Below are 14,550 nucleotides of genomic sequence, written 5' to 3'. Positions count from 1 at the left end.
AAAACGTCTGTAGAAATTTGCAAAACCAATAAAACGTTGCACCTCCTTAAAGTTCTTGGGTACCGGCCAGTCAAGGATAGCCTGAATCTTACCAGATTCCATGTTCAGCCCCAGAGGAGAGATGATATAACCTAAGAACTGTATCTCAGAACGATGGAACTCGCATTTCTCTGGCTTGATATACAGATGTTTCTCTTTCAGACGTATTAAAACAGCTTTGACATGTTCTTCATGTTCCTGTAGAGAGTCAAAAAAGATTAGAATATCGTCCGAATAGATCACCACAAACTGGTCCAACAAATCTCTGAAAATGTCATTAGCAAGGTGTTGAAACATTGCAGGGGCATTACAAAGCCCGAAGGGCAACACGAGATATTCAAAGTGTCCATACCGGCATCAGAATGATGTCTTCCATTCATCCCCTGGACGAATACGCACCAAATTATAAGCCCCACGATGATCCAGTTTAGAGAACACCTTAGCATGGCGGACTCTTTCCAGTAATTCGGGAATCAGAGGCAAAGGGTAACGATTCCGTACGGTTACCTTATTGAGCTCTCGATAGTCCACACAGGGTCTCAGGGACCCATCCTTCTTCTTTACAAAAAATATAGGTGCCCCTGCTGGTGAGGAAGAAGGACGTATGAAGCCTTTGGCCAGATTTTCATCAATATACTCCTTTAAAGCTTGAAGCTCAGGTGCCGCCAAAGGATATACGTTACCAAAAGGAATAGCTTCCCCAGGAAGCAACTCAATGGGACAGTCATAATGCCTGTGTGGAGGAAGCTGATCTGCATTCTTTTTGTTACAGATGTCAGAGAACTCATTATATGCTGAAGGTAAAGTAAATACCTGTACAGGTGGTTCCGTAGCTGTGGACTCGGGGACAGCTTCAGTTAATGCTGAGTTGCTCCTTGTTGGAAAGATAATCTCCTTGGTCTCCCAGTTGATAGTTGGCTTCTGAGAACACAGCCAAGGGATGTATAAAATCACAGGAAAATGAGGAGAAGAAATTAACAAGAAAGATAGTTGCTCTTGATGATTAGGCTCCAACAAAATCTCAAGGGGTGTGGTCTCCTGATCCACAGGCCCAGAGATTAAAGGTGACCCATCCACTGTTCCATGGTAATTGGAGAGGCTCTTTGATGAATTTTAATACCATGTTCCTTGGCAAATGTGATATCCATGAAATTGCCACCTGCACCAGAGTCAATCATAGCTGCACTGGAAATCTGCTGTCCTGTACACAGGATCTTAATTGGGAGAGAACAGTGAGAGTTCTTTTCATTTAGCTCCTTGGCTGGTGAAGTCATAGAAAGTGAATGGAGTACAGCGTTTAACCCCTTCACCCCCAAGGGTGGTTTGCACGTTAATGACCGGGCCAATTTTTACAATTCTGACCACTGTCCCTTTATGAGGCTATAACTCTGGAACGCTTCAACGGATCTTGGCGATTCTGACATTGTTTTCTCGTGACATATTGTACTTCATGATAGTGGTAAAATTTATTCGATATAAGTTGCGTTTATTTGTGAAAAAAATGAATATTTGGCAAAAATTTTGAAAATTTCGCAATTTTCCAACTTTTAATTTTTATGCCCTTAAATCACAGACATATGTCACGCAAAATACTTCATAAGTAACATTTCCCACATGTCTACTTTACATCAGCACAATTTTGGAACCAAAATTTTTTTTTGTGACGGAGTTATAAGGGTTAAAAGTTGACCAGCAATTTCTCATTTTTACAACACCATTTTTTTTTAGGGACCACATCTCATTTGAAGTCATTTTGAGGGGTCTATATGATAGAAAATACCCAAGTGTGACACCATTCTAAAAACTGCACCCCTCAAGGTACTCAAAACCACTTTCAAAAAGTTTATTAACCCTTCAGGTGTTTCACAGGAATTTTTGGAATGTTTAAATAAAAATGAACATTTAACTTTTTTTCACACAAAATTTATTTCAGATCCAATTTGTTTTATTTTACCAAGGGTAACAGGAGAAAATAGACCCCAAAATTTGTTGTACAATTTGTCCTGAGTATGCTGATACCCCATATGTGGGGGTAATCCACTGTTTGGGCGCATGGCAGAGCTCGGAAGGAAAGGAGCGCCATTTGACTTTTCAATGCAAAATTGACTGGAATTGAGATGGGACGCCATGTTGCATTTGGAGAGCCCCTGATGTGCCTAAACATTGAAACCCCCCACAAGTGACACCATTTTGGAAAGTAGACCCCCTAAGGAACTTATCTAGATGTGTGGTGAGCACTTTGACCCAACAAGTGCTTCACAGAAGTTTATAATGCAGAGCGGTAAAAATAAAAAATCATATTTTTTCACAAAAATGATCTTTTCGCCCCCAATTTTTTATTTCCCCAAGGGTAAGAGAAGAAATTGGACCCCAAAAATTGTTGTGCAATTTGTCCTGAGTACGCTGATACCCCATATGTGGGTGTAAACCATTGTTTGGGCGCAGGGCAGAGCTCGGAAGGGAAGGAGCGCCATTTGACTTTTCAATGCAAAATTGACTGGAATTGAGATGGGACGCCATGTTGCATTTGGAGAGCCCCTGATGTGACTAAGCATTGAAACCCCCCACAAGTGACACCATTTTGGAAAGTAGACCCCCTAAGGAACTTATCTAGATGTGTGGTGAGCACTTTGACCCAACAAGTGCTTCACAGAAGTTTATAATGCAGAGCCGTAAAAATAAAAAATCATATTTTTTCACAAAAATGATCTTTTCGCCCCCATTTTTTTATTTCCCCAAGGGTAAGAGAAGAAATTAGAGCACAAAAGTTGTTGTGCAATTTGTCCTGAGTACGACGATACCCCATATGTGGGGGTAAACCACTGTTTGGGCGCATAGCAGAGCTCGGAAGGGAAGGAGCGCTATTTTACTTTTCAATGCAAAATTGACTGGAATTAAGATGGGATGCCATGTTGCGTTTGCAGAGCCCCTGATGTGCCTAAACATTAAAAACCCCCACAAGTGACACCATTTTGGAAAGTAGACCCCCTAAGGAACTTATCTAGATGTGTTTTGAGAGCTTTGATCCCCCAAGTGTTTCACTACAGTTTATAACGCAGAGCCGTGAAAATAAATACTTTTTTTTTTTTCACAAAAATGATTTTTTAGCCCCCAGTTTTGTATTTTCACAAGGGTAACAGGATAAATTGGACCCCAAAATTTGTTGTCCAATTTGTCCTGAGTATGCTGATACCCGATATGTGGGGGGGGAACCACTGTTTGGGCGCATGACAGAGCTCGGAAGGGAAGGAGCGCCATTTGGAATGCAGACTTAAATGGATTGGTCTGCAGGCGTCACGTTGCATTTGCAGAGCCCCTGATGTACCCAAACAGTACAAACCCCCCACAAGTGACCCCATATTGGAAACTAGACCCCCCAAGGAACTTATCTAGATGTGTTGTGAGAACTTTGAACCCCCAAGTGTTTCACTACAGTTTATAACGCAGAGCCGTGAAAATAAATTCTTTTTTTTTTTCACAAAAATGATTTTTTAGCCCCCAGTTTTGTATTTTCACAAGGGTAACAGGATAAATTGGACCCCAAAATTTGTTGTCCAATTTGTCCTGAGTATGCTGATACCCGATATGTGGGGCGGAACCACTGTTTGGGTGCATGACAGAGCTCGGAAGGGAAGGAGCGCCATTTGGAATGCAGACTTAAATGGATTGGTCTGCAGGCGTCACGTTGCATTTGCAGAGCCCCTGATGTACCCAAACAGTACAAACCCCCCACAAGTGACCCCATATTGGAAACTAGACCCCCCAAGGAACTTATCTAGATGTGTTGTGAGAACTTTGAACCCCCAAGTGTTTCACTACAGTTTATAACGCAGAGCCGTGAAAATAAAAATTCTTTTTTTTTTCACAAAAATGATTTTTTTAGCCCCCAGTTTTGTATTTTCACAAGGGTATCAGGATAAATTGGACCCAAAAAGTTGTTGTCTAATTTGTCCTGAGTATGCTGATACCCCATATGTGGGGGGGAACCACTGTTTGGGCGCATGACAGAGCTCGGAAGGGAAGGAGCGCCATTTGGAATGCAGACTTAAATGGATTGGTCTGCAGGCGTCACGTTGCATTTGCAGAGCCCCTGATGTACGCAAACAGTACAAACCCCCCACAAGTGACCCCATATCGGAAATTAGACCCCCCAAAGAACTAATCTAGATGTGTTGTGAGAACTTTGAACCCCCAAGTGTTTCACTACAGTTTACAACGCAGAGCCGTGAAAATAAAAAATCTTTTTTTTCCCACAAAACTTATTTTTTGGCCCCCAGTTTTGTATTTTCCCAAGGGTAGCAGGAGAAATTGGACCCCAAAAGATGATGTCCAATTTGTCCTGAGTACGCTGATACCCCATATGTTGGGGTAAACCCCTGTTTGGGCACACGGGAGAGCTCGGAAGGGAAGGAGCACTGTTTTCCTTTTTCAACGCAGAATTGGCTGGAATTCAGATCGGATGCCATATCCCGTTTGGAAAGCCCCTGATGTGCCCGAACAGTGGAAACCCCCCAATTATAACTGAAACCCTAATCCAAACACACCCCTTACCCTAATCCCAACAGTAACCCTAACCACTCCTCTAACCCAGACACACCCAACCCTATTCCCAACCGTAAATGTAATCCAAACCCTAACCCTATCTTTAGCCCCAACCCTAACTGTAGCCCTAACCCTAGCCCTAACCCTAGCCCTAACCCTAGCAATAACCCTAGCCCTAACACTAGCCGTAACACTAGCCCTGACCCTAGCCCTAACCCTAGCCCCAACCCTAGCCCCAACCCTAGCCCCAACCCTAGCCCCAACCCTAACCCTAGCCCTAAGCCTAGCCCTAACCCTAGCCCTAACCCTAGCCCTAACCCTAGCAATAACCCTAGCCCTAACTCTAGTCCTAACTCTAGCCCTAACCCTAACCCTAATGGGAAAATGGAAATAAATACATTTTTTAATTTTTTTATTTTTCCCTAACTAAGGGGGTGATGAAGGGGGGTTTGATTTACTTTTATAGCGGGTTTTTTAGCGGATTTTTATGATTGGCAGCTGTCACACACTGAAAGACGCTTTTCATTGCAAAAAATATTTTTTGCGTTACCACATTTTGAGAGCTGTAATTTTTCCATATTTGAATCCACAGAGTCATGTGAGATCTTGTTTTTTGCGGGATGCGTTGACGTTTTTATTGGTAACATTTTCGGACACGTGACATTTTTTGATCGCTTTTTATTCCGATTTTTGTGAGGCAGAGTGATCAAAAACCAGCTATTCATGAACTTCTTTTTGGGGAGGCGTTTATACCGTTCCGCGTTTGGTAAAATTGATAAAGCAGTTTTATTCGTCGGGTCAGTACGATTACAGCGATATCTCATTTATATCATTTTTTTTATGTTTTGGCGCTTTTATACGATAAAAACTATTTTATAGAAAAAATAATTATTTTGGTATCGCTTTATTCTCAGGACTATAACTTTTTTATTTTTTTGCTGATGATGCTGTATGGTGGCTCTTTTTTTGCGGGACAAGATGACGTTTTCAGCGGTACCATGGTTATTTATATCAGTCTTTTTGATCGCGTGTTATTCCACTTTTTGTTCGGCGGTATGATAATAAAGCGTTGTTTTTTGCCTCGTTTTTTTTTTTTTTCTTACGGTGTTTACTGAAGGGGTTAACTAGTGGGCCAGTTTTATAGGTCGGGTCGTTACGGACGCGGCGATACTAAATATGTGTACTTTTATTGTTTTTTTTATTTTATTTAGATAAAGAAATGTATTTATGGGAATAATATTTTTTTTTTTTTTTCATTATTTTGGAATATTTTTTTTTTATTTTTTTTACACATTTGGAAAATTTTTTTTTTACTTTTTTACTTTGCCCCAGGGGGTACAATACAGATCGGTGATCTCTCAGTTTGCATAGCACTCTGACAGATCACCGATCTGCGAGAAGTGCAGGCTGCTTCACAGTGCCTGCTCTGAGCAGGCTTCTGTGAAGCCACCTCCCTCCCTGCAGGACCCGGATCCGCGGCCATCTTGGATCTGGGTCTGGAGCAGGCAGGGAGGGAGGTAAGACCCTCGCAGCAACGCGATCACATCGCGTTGCTGCGGGGGGCTCAGGGAAGCCCGCAGGGAGCCCCCTCCCTGCGCGATGCTTCCCTGCACCGCCAGCACATCGCGATCATGTTTGATCGCGGTGTGCCGGGGGTTAATGTGCCGGGGGCGGTCCGTGACCGCTTCTGGCACATAGTGCCGGATGTCAGCTGCGATATGCAGCTGACACCCGGCCGCGATCGGCCGCGCTCCCCCCGTGAGCGCGGCCGATCGCGTATGACGTACTATTCCGTCCTTGGGAAGTAGGGCCCACCCCACATGGACGGAATAGTACGTCTAATGACAGAAAGGGGTTAAAGGCAGGCTACATTCAGAGATGTCAGATTCATCATCATAGTTGTCATACTCCCCTACTGCTGCTAGCACCTTGTTAGGCCGCTTGGGACACTTGGGACAGTTGACTAGAAAGTGGTCAGACTGGCCGCAGTAGAAACATAGACTTTCTCGAAGGCGATGCTCCCGGCGCTCATTACTCTCGCACCTCTGAACAGAATCAATTTGGGCACCTCCTCTACCTCTCGAGATGTTTTACCTGCAAGCTCTTTGGAAGGAAGGGAAAAGTTAGAAATACGGTTATATGCAGCAAACTTCTCCTGCCTACGCTCAGCAAGGCGAAGGTCAATGCACACACAATGCTGTATAAATGTTTCTAGCTCTTGTGATGATTCAGATCGAGCTAATTCATCCTTTACAATGCTAGACAGACCCCTTTTAAAAATAGGTAATTGTGCATAACTGTCCCAATTAGTATCTACCGCTAATCTCCTGAATTCAGTAGCATACTTAATAACAGAATATTATATAGCGGCCAAAAATCGTCCAAATTATTTAACCGCGGATCACAAGACTCAATCATCGGATTCGCCCAGGCGAGCGCTCGTGCGGTCAGCAGCATTATTACACACAATACTTTGGATCTATCATTAGGAAAACAGTCAGCATGCACAACAAAATATAGCATACATTGATTCACAAAGCCACGAAATTTGTCGCGATCACCATTAAATCTGAATGGGGGCAACTTAGGTGGGCTAGCTGGTGGCGGTTGCCCAGAGGGTAAAGTCGCTTGTGCAGCTATTTGCGTGCTTATGTGCTGAAAAGCCCGTCCATACTGTGACTCCATGCCAGCAAGTTTGTTTTCCTGGACTGCCATTCGGGTGCTTAAGTCCTGCAAAGTTTGTCCAAACACTTGTTGATTGTGTTCAAAGCTTCCAAACTTCTTTTGCAGAACTTCCACATCTTTCTGCAGTGATCTAATTATGGAGAACACCTGCTCTAGTCTGCTTTCTGTAGTCATTGTTCCAGCAGTCTCCTCTTTTGAGGCTAGAGTATCCTGTAAAGATTATAAGGGATAACTCAGGAGACTCTTTGCATGGAACAAGACAACTATAGGACACAGTTTTATAAGTGGTAAAGTCTATATTATCACACGGTGATTCAAACAGGAGCAGAGAGAAACTCAAGTCCACAACACTTGGTGTAAATATTAAACGCAGCTTAGCAGTCTATAGGGAACTTCAGAGGAAAATGCAATCACGCAGAAAGTCTATGAAGCACAATTATTCTTGAGGATACTTGACACGAATAAGTCCTTGGTAGTCCAAACACAGATAGATATGCTTATAAGGCAGTTCAAATAATATCTTAGCACAACCAGGGAGGCCTGAGTAATAGTCTCAGGTTTAAGCAGAGCAGCAACAGCTTACATGTCCAGCAAATTCAGATGGAAACAAACACAAGCAGCCAGATGGAGGATTACTGGAAACCGATGTATGCAGCAGAAACTCAGAGCTGAGTAGCAGGATCTCCACACAGGTTCACTGGAGCAGGTGCAGGTGCAAAGCCAGATAGTCGTCAGGAGCTGGATGCAAGGCAGAATACTCTAGCACAGACTAAAGGCTGGGGTGGAGTTATATAGCAGGAAGACACAGTGCACATGAGACCAAAGACGCCATCTTGGAAAAGGGCAGTAATGCACAAAAGGTAATCAAAATGTTCAGAGTCCTGACACCTGTGTTCTTCCATTTCCTTACTATGTTCCTCACAGTGGAAATTGACAGGTTAAATCTCTTAGACAGCTTTTTGTATCTTTCCCCTGAACAACTATGTTGAATAATTTTTGTTTTCAGATCATTTGACAGTTGTTTTGAGGAGCCCATGATGCCACTCTTCAGAGGAGATTCAAACAGGAGAACAACTTGCAAGTGGCCACTTTACGTAGCTTTTCTCATGATTGCATACACCTGGCTATGAAGTTCAAAGCTCAATGAGGTTACAAAACCAAAAAAAGTGCTTTAGTAAGTCAGTAAAAAGTAGGTAGGAGTATTTAACCCCTTCATGACCGTGGGATTTTTCGTTTTTCTGTGTCGTTTTTCACTCCCCTCCTTCCCAGAGCCATAACTTTTTTATTTTTCCGTCAATTTGGCCATATGAGGCCTTATTTTTTGCGGGACGAGTTGTACTTTTGAACGACATCATTGGTTTTACCATGTCGTGTACTAGAAAACGGGAAAAAAATTCCAAGTGCGGTGAAATTGCAAAAAAAGTGCATTCCCACACTTGTTTTTTGCTTGGCTTTTTTGCTAGGTTCACTAAATGCTAAAACTGACCTGACATTATGATTCTCCAGGTCACTATGAGTTCATAGACACCTAGCATGACTAGGTTATTTTTCACCTAAGTGGTGAAAAAAAATTCCAAACTTTGCTAAAATAAAAAAAAAATTGCGCCATGTTCCGATACTCGTAGCGTCTCCATTTTTCATGATCTGGGGTCGGTTGAGGGCTTATTTTTTGCGTGCCGAGCTGGCGTTTTTAATGATTCCAATTTGGTGCAGATACGTTCTTTTGATCGCCCGTTATTGCATTTTAATGCAATGTCACGGCGACCAAAAAAACGTAATTCTGGCGTTTAGATTTTTTTCTCGTTACGTCGTTTAGCGATCAGGTTAATGCTTTTTTTATTGATAGATCAGGCGATTCTGAACTCGGCGATACCAAATATGTGTAGATTTGATTTTTTTAATTGATTTATTTTGATTGGGGCGAAAGGGGGGTGATTTAAACTTTTATATTTTTTTTTATTTTTTTTCACATTTTTTTGTAACTTTTTTTTAACTTTTGCCATGCTTCAGTAGACTCAGGCTAGAAGCAGGCACAGCACGATCGCCTCTGCTACATAGCAGTGATCTGCTGTTCGCTATGTTTGCTATGTAGCAGAAAATCAGGTGTGCTGTGAGCGCCGACCACAGGGTGGCGCTCACAGCTACCGGTGATCAGTAACCATAGAGGTCTCAAGGACCTCTATGGTTACTGTCCTGACACATCGCCGACCCCCGATCATGTGACGGGGGTCGGCAATGACGTCATTTCCGGCCACCCGGCCAGATGCGGTAGTTAAATGCCGCTGTCTGCGTTTGACAGCGGTATTTAACTAGTTAATAGCGGCGGGTGAATCGCGATTTCACCCGCCGCTATTGTGGGCACATGTCAGCTGTTCAAAACAGCTGACATGTCCCGGCTTTGATGCGGGCTCACTGCGGAGCCCTGCATCAAAGCAGGGGAGCCGACATCGGACGGGATAGTACGTCCGATGTCGGTAAGGGGTTAAAACAAGAAAATGATAAGGGTACCCATACTTATGCACCTGTCAAATTTTGTATGAATGCAGATTGCACATTTTCTGTTAGTACAATAAACCTCATTTCAAGGCAGAAACATTACTGTGTCCAACAGTTATTAGATATATGAAACTGAAATAGCTGTTGCAAAAAAAACTATTTTTATAAAACATTAAGCTTAAGATTAATAGGGGTGCCCAAACTTTTTCATATAACTGTGTGTATATATATATATATATATATATATATATATATATATATATATATATATATATATATATATATAGACTGTATATATGTTTTTAAGAATATTTGAGCCGATGGATCCATGATATGTCCATTTTGCAAGCCTGCGAGAAAACATCGCCGTATGGAAGACATGCGGATGACACACGGATAAATTTGTGCGTAAAAATCGCATCCTCACATTGAATACGGAACATTGTTTTGGGACAATTACTGTGTATTACGGCCATAAAAAATGGACTGTATTTACTTACGCCTAGTGTGACGCCGGCCTTCATGGTCCAGAAAAATGGTGGCCAGCAGCTGTTATTTCTGTCCACTCTGTCATTCCCTGCAAGCCTCCATAACCTGCACATCAGACTTGTTGGTTGTCCCATGGTGTGAAATAAAGGACTTATGAATCACTCTTCTAATATTTTTCAAATACATGATGTTATTTCTCTGAATGCTGAATAAGTGAATAAGAGAATTACAAAAACAGAATCGTGTTTTAGTGAATCCAGATTTTTGTTAAATTCAAGTGGAGTTCAATTACACTCCAATTTATTCACTCATTTCTGGTGCTGACTAGTCTCACCTGGCTTCTCTCAGTAGAAAATAATTGAGAGTTTGGGACACTGCGGCTTACGCCGCTGTCCCCTGACTGCTGCGCCTTCCCCTGTGTAAAAAGCAGATCTCCCATTCTGTGGCCAAATAGTCCATGAGCCGGGCCAGATATCGGTACCACCCGGAGTGACTAATTTTCTTTGGTATTTTTAGGTAGATGCATGTCTGTAGTTTATTTTTTGATATGATAGCCCTTACATATACGTAGCTTATTAACCCCTTCAGCCCTAGGCCTATTTGTACCCAAGTGCCTAAGCCAATCTGACCTGTGCCACTTCATGGGCTAATAACTTTGGAACGCTTTCACCTATCCAAGCCATTCTGAGATTGTTTTCTCGTGACATATTGTACTTCACGTCAGTGCTAAATGGGAGTCAATATATTTTACCTTTCTATATAAAAAAATGCTAAATATTCGGAAATTTTGGAAAAATCGGCAATTTTTTAACTTTGAAATTCTCTGCTTTTTACAAAAATACTGATACCCCCCATAATAGTTATTAATTTACACTCCCCACATGTTTACTTCATATTGGCATCATTTTGAAAATGAAACCTTATTGTTTTACGACGTAATAGGGCTTATAGTTTTATGCGCAATTTTTCACATTTACAGCAAAACCCACTTTTCAAAGGACCAAGTCACTTCTGAAGTCACTTTAAGGGGCTTACATAACAGAAACCACCCATAAATTACCCCATTTTGCAAACTACACCCCTCAAGCTGTTCAAAACTCATTTTTAAAAACTGTTAACCCTTTAGGTGTTCCACAGGAATTTTAGCAGAATGAAGGCGAAATTTCAAAATTTCATTTTTTTTCCAGATATTACATTGTAATCCAATTTTACCTGCAACCTAGCAAGGGTTAACGGCAAACCCAAACTTGGTTACCCTAATTCTTCAGTTTATAGAAACACCCCACATGTACTCGTAAACTAAAGTATGGGCACACAGCACAGCTCAACACGGAAGGAGCGCTATGTGGTTTTTGGGTGGCGGATTCACTGGAAGAAATCTAGGGGGCCATGTCACATTTGAAGGCTGCCTGAGGTACCCCCACAGTGGAAACCCCAAAAAGTGACCCTATTTTGGAAACTACACCCCCAAGGAATCTTTTAGGGGGTATAGTGACCACTTTGACCCAACCAGTGTTTCACAGTAGTTGGAAACACTTGGTTGAGAAAATGGAAAAAGTGCATTTTTTACATGAAGGTGTCATTTTAGGCTCATTTTTTTATTTTTAAGAGGTGTACCAGCAAAAAATGCACCCCACTATTTGTTCACCAATCTCTCCCGAACACAACAACACCTGATATGTTGTCGTACACTGCAGTATTGGGGAACGGCAGGCCTCGGAAGGGAAGGAGCGCCAAATGACTTTTGGACTCTTTCAAGTTTATCTTGAGACCCTCAGAAATGAACAACTCTCAGCATTCTGGATGTCATACTTGGACATGGTCGAGACCATGCTGGCCCTGGTTCGAGCTTCAAGAGAAGGCAACTGGATGCTTCACCTAGGAGCAATCCGACAGATGATACCATGGTGTTTTGCCTATGACAAGGTCAACTATGCCCGATACCTAACCTATTACTATGCCACAATGTCTCGGCTGCCCATAGAACACCCAGAGGTCCATGAATACTTCATGCAAGGTGGCTTTTCGGTCCAGATCGGTAGCAAGAATCCTTTTGGACGAATTCCTGTGGACCAGACCATTGAAGAGACAATCAACAAAGACACCCAGACACCAGGGGGCACAAAAGGCTTCAGCCTCAAAGTTGGAGCTGTTTCCAGGTTCTACCTGACATCAGAGTACCGCAGTATGTACTTGAGGCAGCTGAGGGCCCTGGTAGGCCAACAATATACTGACTTCAGCCATTCAGACCTACAGGTGTCTAGGATTAGAAGAGATGAAGCCGATGTCCAATCTTTCGTTCAACTGCTGGAGACAGGTTGGGTGAACCCCTTCAACAAAGAGCATAATGGTGAACTTATCAGTTTGTCAACAGCGACTGTAGCACCACCAGATGTAGCCAAAGACCTTCAAGGGGCATACAGTATAGGAGAGGATGCATATCAAACATTCAAGGATGAGCGTTTGGGTACCGATAAGCCAACTACATTGTTTCATGACAAGATGACGAAGAACAAACTTAAAACGTTCTCTAACATCCAAATGAAGACACGCAGACAAGGTCTTGGCAAGGAGGTAATTTTGAAGGCTGACAGAAACCTATTTGGCCAGATGATACTTGTAGCTGAGAACAGAAAGCTACAAATGAGTGATGTCTTGACTCATCCCCTGGGTCCATTGCCATGGGCACTTGCCAATGGTGATGGGTCTATCCGCAAGACCAACAAGGCTGCCCTCGCAAGGGAGTTGGAGAGGAATGCTCGTCCTGCAGAAGTGATCCCCGAGCCCTCTGCAACCATCATTGATGGGATGAGCCTGGTTCAGAAACTGAAGGGAAACAATGCAACATTTGGCCAGCTAGCAGGCACAGCAATGAGTCGCGCTATCCATGAGGGTGCTAAGAGCAAGCGCATTGATATTGTCTTTGACGTCTACAAGGAGACATCCATCAAAGATACAGAAAGAGTCAACAGATATGAAGGCACAGGGATCCATTTCAAGAACATTCAACATGGGCACAACATCCAGCAGTGGAAAAAGCTTCTAAGTAGTTCCTCCAACAAGGCAAGTCTCATAAAGTTTCTGGTAGAAGAATGGAAGGCGAAACACCACAGGGAGAAGCTTGAGGAGAAGGAGCTGTATGTCACATGTGAGCAGCTCTGCTTTAAGATCACCAAAGAACAGTGGGAAGAGGCTGCTGACCTTAAGTCAAATCAAGAAGAAGCAGACACACGCCTCCTTCTCCATGCTCTTCATGCAGCAGAATCTGGTTACAAGTCGGTCATCATCACTTCGGAGGATACTGATGTCATGGTCCTGTGTCTGGGCATGTGCCACAAAATCCCATCCCACCTGTTCCAGAAATGCGGTACACAGAACCGGACAAGATTCCTGGATATCACCACTCTGAGCCGAACATTGGGAGGCAGCGTATGTGATTCATTGATTGGTATGCATGCATTTACAGGCTGTGACACCGTCAGTGCATTCGCTGGCCGTGGGAAGATGACGACACTCAAGCAGTTGAAGATGAACAAGACATACCAGGATGCCTTTCAGGAAGTTGGTCGTTCATGGGAAGTGTCTACCGAACTTTTTGAGAAGTTACAGGAAATCACCTGCCACATGTACCTGCCAACTACCCAAACAACTGAGGTAAACAGGCTCCGTTATCAGCTGTTCTGTGCCAGACGTGGAGTGGTAGAGTCAAGTCAACTCCCTCCTTGCCAGGACTGCCTTTTCATGCATGCACTGCGTGCAAACTACCAGGCTGCGATCTGGAGGAGAAGTCTGCAGAGCCAGCCATGGGTTGCAAACCCAACAGACTGCGGTTGGATGATAGATAACGACGGAAAGCTTGTTGTCAAGTGGATGCAAGGGGCACCAGCACCAGAAGCTATTATACAGCTACTGTCCTGCAAGTGTGTGCGGTCATGTGAACTTCCTCAGTGTACTTGCCTCAGCAATGGCCTGAAGTGCACAGACATGTGCAGATTACAGACATGCCAGAACAAGGGTACTGAAGACGAGCCAGTAGAACAACAGTCAGATTCAGAGTCCGATGTTGAAGATATTATGGAGTAACATATATATATATATATATATATATATATATATATATATATATATATATATATGCACATGACATGTTCAGTGTGTATTTACATAACTTGGATTAAATTTTGTTACAAATACTACATCTAGTCACTCCGGGTGGTACCGATATCGTCATATTTGGTTCTTGGCTCATGCTAAAATTCCTGTGGAACACCTAAAGGGTTAACAGTTTTTAAAAATGAG

This window comes from Ranitomeya variabilis, chromosome 4 (assembly GCF_051348905.1).
Source record: "Ranitomeya variabilis isolate aRanVar5 chromosome 4, aRanVar5.hap1, whole genome shotgun sequence".
Classification (NCBI taxonomy): domain Eukaryota; kingdom Metazoa; phylum Chordata; class Amphibia; order Anura; family Dendrobatidae; genus Ranitomeya; species Ranitomeya variabilis.
This window is presented reverse-complemented; position numbering follows the sequence as displayed.